The sequence below is a fragment of the Theobroma cacao genome, chromosome 8 (assembly GCF_053813885.1).
Source record: "Theobroma cacao isolate CCN51 chromosome 8, ASM5381388v1, whole genome shotgun sequence".
NCBI lineage: Eukaryota > Viridiplantae > Streptophyta > Magnoliopsida > Malvales > Malvaceae > Theobroma > Theobroma cacao.
The window spans coordinates 11,137,501-11,142,168 of record NC_142646.1 but is presented as its reverse complement, the minus strand read 5'-3'; the positions used below and the strand labels follow the sequence as shown (position 1 = coordinate 11,142,168).

At 34.9% G+C, this 4,668-nt stretch overlaps 1 non-coding gene across 1 annotated transcript; it reads left to right on the top strand.

Annotated features, from left to right (window-relative positions):
- Positions 1-4,211: 4,211 nt before the first annotated feature.
- Positions 4,212-4,317, top strand: LOC148761188 (small nucleolar RNA R71). Its single transcript, XR_016028129.1, has one exon. It is a non-coding gene; the product is annotated as a small nucleolar RNA R71 (small nucleolar RNA).
- Positions 4,318-4,668: the final 351 nt, after the last annotated feature.

Below are 4,668 nucleotides of genomic sequence, written 5' to 3'. Positions count from 1 at the left end.
GGCTCAGCTCTATATAGATGAGATTGTGAGGCTACATGGAGTTCCCGTTTCTATAGTGTCAGACCGAGATCCTCGATTCACTTCTCGATTCTGGCCAAAATTTCAAGAAGCTCTCGAAACCAAATTGAAATTTAGCACTAATTTTCACCCACAAACGGGATGGTCAGTCAGGGAGGACTATCCAGACCTTAGAGGATATGTTACGGGCTTGTGTCATTGACTTTATTGGGAGTTGGGACAGACATTTGCCATTGGTGGAATTTGCTTACAACAATAGCTTTCAGTCTAGCATTGGTATGGCACCATACGAAGCTTTATATGGAAGGAAATGTCGTACTCCACTTTGTTGGGATGAAGTGGGTGAAAGAAAGTTAGTGAGTGTGGAATTGATCGAGCTAACTAATGACAAGATCAAGGTTATACGAGAAAGGCTAAAGGTAGCCCAGGATAGGCAGAAGAGCTATGCAGATAAACGGAGAAAAGACTTGGAGTTTGAGATCGATGATAAAGTTTTTCTTAAGGTTTCTCCTTGGAAAGGTAATAATTTGAATACTTTGAAGTATTAAATCTTATTAATTATACTATCATGATAAATTATGGTGTTTTATTGGATAATGAAAGGTGTGATTCGATTTGCGAAGAGGGGAAAGCTCAACTCGAGATATATTGGACCATTTCGAATCATTGAAAGGATTGGACCAGTGGCTTATCGGTTAGAATTACCTCCGGAGTTAGATCGGATCCACAACGTTTTTCATGTCTCCATGCTTAAGAAATATGTACCAGATCCCTCTCACGTCCTCGAAGCACCTCCGATCGAGTTGCATGACGATTTGAAGTTCGAGGTACAACCTGTGAGTATCTTGGATCGAAAGGATCGAGTACTGAGAAACCAGAGTATTTCAATGGTCAAAGTGTTGTGGAAAAGTGCTCGAATGGAAGAAATGACATGGGAAATAGAGCATCAGATGAGGAACCAATACCCCCATCTATTCGTCGAATCTGGTAAGTGAAATTTTGAGGTCAAAATTTTATTTTAAGGGGGGTAGAATTGTAAAACCCGACCCTATAAATACATGTCATGACATACATGCACTGAGTAGTATGTTATTATGCTAGGAAAAACATCTAAGAATAGACGAAACTCGGTATTGTACCTAATGGTACACTTGAGTTGATTTAACCTCGAACTAGTTCAAATAGGAATTGTAGGATGAAATTTAATATTTTATAGTCAAGGAATGACTAAAAATGATTGTTCGAAGTTCGAGGGTTCATTTGGGGTAAAATTAGAAATTTTGATATTCAAGGGCAAAATCGTCATTTTGCCACCTAAGATAATAATTTGATCATGGAGTGAAATTTTTGACCAAGATTAACTATTTGGAGTATAATTTAATGATAGGAAGTGAAAAAGTTTAATTCTGGTGATTTTTGGAGTGTAGGGGCAAAATCGTAATTTTGCCACCCACGGACAAAATTTGAGATTTTGAGAGAATTTAGATCAAATTTGACAAATTGGAGAATGGTATGAGTATAAGGGATGAAAAATATGTCTATGGGCAATTTTTCAATTTTTGGGGCAAAAATGTAATTTTTGACTTTTACGGGGGCAAAAGTGTAAATTTCAAAAATTACTCCACCGAGACTTTGGATAAATCTGAGAATTTTATCTAAGCTATGGATATGTGGGACAAGTATATGGTGAAAATTTGGAAACAAATGGATGAAATTTTAAAAATGGGCCAATGGGAAAGTGACACGTGGCATTTTTTTTAATGAAATAATATTATTTTAATGAAAAGTCAGCCCATTTAAACCCAAATTTTGAGTGCTGGCCGGCCATAAGGAAGAACAAGAGAGGAAATAGAGAGGAAAGGAAGGAAAAAAAGAAAAACCAAAGAGAAACAAGAAAATTCAAAGGGAAATTCGCGATTTTCGACCGTTTACTCGTCTAACGGTAAGATTTTTCGATTTTAACTTGATTTCTACCTTTCCTATGCCTTTATTTCCATTTATCATGCTTGAGGAGAGAGATCAAAAAGTGATATCAAGGTCTGGACGAAATTCTAGGGGAGAGAAATTGAAATTTTTAGGTTTTGATTTTTAGTTAAATTGATAGTTTTAGTTAGTTAAATGTGTTTAGAAATTAAATTGGCCAAGAAATCATTAAATTTTCACAATAACCACTCTTGGCTGGATGCTCAATGCTGTACAATGATGATGAATTGATTTTATTCTAAGGGAAATGAAGAGAAAATGATGAAAAACGATTAAACGTGATAGAAAAACAAAGTAGAAAATTAATCGAGTTAATGTCCCATTTTGGCCGAATTTTTCAAGGAAGGGAGTGAGCTGATTTTGTTGTTTTTAGAAGGTTATTGGCTGATATTTAATGGTTAGAAATGTTGGAGAGAGAATGGGATGATTTAGAGCTAAAATGGAGCGCGTTAGCAATTTATCGGGCAAAGTGCCAAAAATAGGTTAATACCGCGTTTAAGCCGTTTTAGGCTATTGCATTTCATACCATGCATTAGTATAGGATTTAAGTTAATTATATAGTGATTTAGCATCAATGTGATGAATTGTGTAAATTTTTGTAATGTGTCTAGGAGGAGAGCCTTCCGGAAAAGGCAAAGAAGTCGTACCCGACGAGTAGTGATCGGGGCGCTTAGAAAGCTTTTAGTTTGTACAAACTGTGAGTAAACTTATTATTATTGTAAATTATCTAGAGTTTATTTTTAAATGCCCTTTATGTATTTTATGAAATGAAAACGGGATTTTTGATGTTTTAGGAATAAATGTGATAAATAAAAATATATTGTATTGATTATGAAATTGAGTAATTGGAGGCTGCAAATTGACTTGAAAAATATATATTTTCCTAGGAATGGCTTATGAGAAATGAGTATATGTGGCTATATTTTGTGAGTGCATTTGGGAAATTTATGTAAGTTGATTTTACTATGCAGGCTGGATAAATAAATAAAAGCCACGTTATACTGTCGAAATTTTATTAAAATTGGTGGGTTAGTCACTGCAGTGACGGGTTTCCGTGGACTGCCTATTAGAGGGGCACGGTAAACCCAGTTATATAGTTACTCCGGTTGTAGAGGCGAGGAGGGTAACTCCTGGGGTAGTATTAGAGCTCACTTCACGTCGAACCCCCATGTGAATGTGTAACTCAGCCAACGCCAAGGAACGGCTGGTTTTTAAAAATAAAAATATGTTTCACGTGTGAATATTTTAACACCCTTGGCGGACTCGGTTAGATGCCTCGGCCAAGGTATCCCCGAGGATTAGTTTTGGCTTGAGCCTTGTTTTAATAAAAGACATAAGCCTTAACAATTGTTTTGGTAAATTACAAATATTTTATGGTTTAAGAAATAAATTGAAAACATTATGAAATGGGTTGAAATTTATTGTTTAAACTTGCCTCCATTTTACTCGCCTTTAGATATTTATGATAATGTCTGTTTACTCATTGGGATTGCAAAATCTCACCCAACTTCTTTCCACCCATTTCAGGTTTAGTATAGACTGTATATAGCTGATCTCATCGAGGACTACCATTGGATCTGCATTTTCCAAACCGTAGGTTCACAGTCCTCTTTGCTTTTGTTTATTTGGGGGCCCTCTTGTTATTGTAAATTAAATTAAATATTTTGGCTTACTGTATTTCAGTATGTATAAATTTATTTAGCTTTTACGCTATAAAAATTATTCACGTATAATTCAATAAATATTGTTTTATAAGAAAATAGAATATTTCCCTTAATATTTCTTTTATTTTGTTATTATATTCAAATAACTGTAATTTCGTTTTAAATGAAGATTTTAGACTTTTAAACTCATTTTGAATATGAATTATGTATTTTGTACTTGTATATTACGTTTTAGCCAGTTTCAAAATTTTTGAGAAAAAAATGACCAAAATACCCCTGTGTGGCGAAAATTTTATTTTGATTGTTTTTGATCTAAAATAGTGTATATTCTCTAAAAACTTGATAATTAACAATGATTGCTCACAGGAAAGGAAAAAAAAACTGATATGTAAGCCTTGCGGGGTTCCGGTTGGCATTTTGGATAATAAGTGTCAATCGGGACGTCGCGGCGATTGTCATGGGCCTGAGGGAGGTTTCGGGTCGTGACAAGTTCTAAAAGGTCCAAGCAAACCATTATAAAAACTTTGAACTTGGAGCCACTTAGGTAATCCATGGTGATGACATCTTCTCATGAAATCCTTATACCTTTCCCAAGCTTCATATAGTGATTAAAAATCAAATTGCATGAAAGAAGTAATATCATTCGGCATCTTTGCTGATTTTGCAGGTGGGAAGAATTTTGCTAAGAATTTTTGAGCCAAATCATCCCAAGTATTAATGGAACCAGCAGAAAGCAAATTTAACCAACTATTTGCTTTATCTCTCAATGAAAAAGGGAAATGCCTCAATCTTATGGCATCATCAGTAACACCATTAACCTTGAATGGATCGCAGATTCTAGAAAATTTATTGTATGAGCATTCAGATCATCATTAGGTAAACCCCCAAACTGAACAGCAGTCTGAATCATCTGAATAATTGATGGCTTAATTTCAAAATTGTTGACTTGAATAAGAGGTTTTCGGATACTAGAGTGGAGATTTTGTACTTGTGGGACTGCATA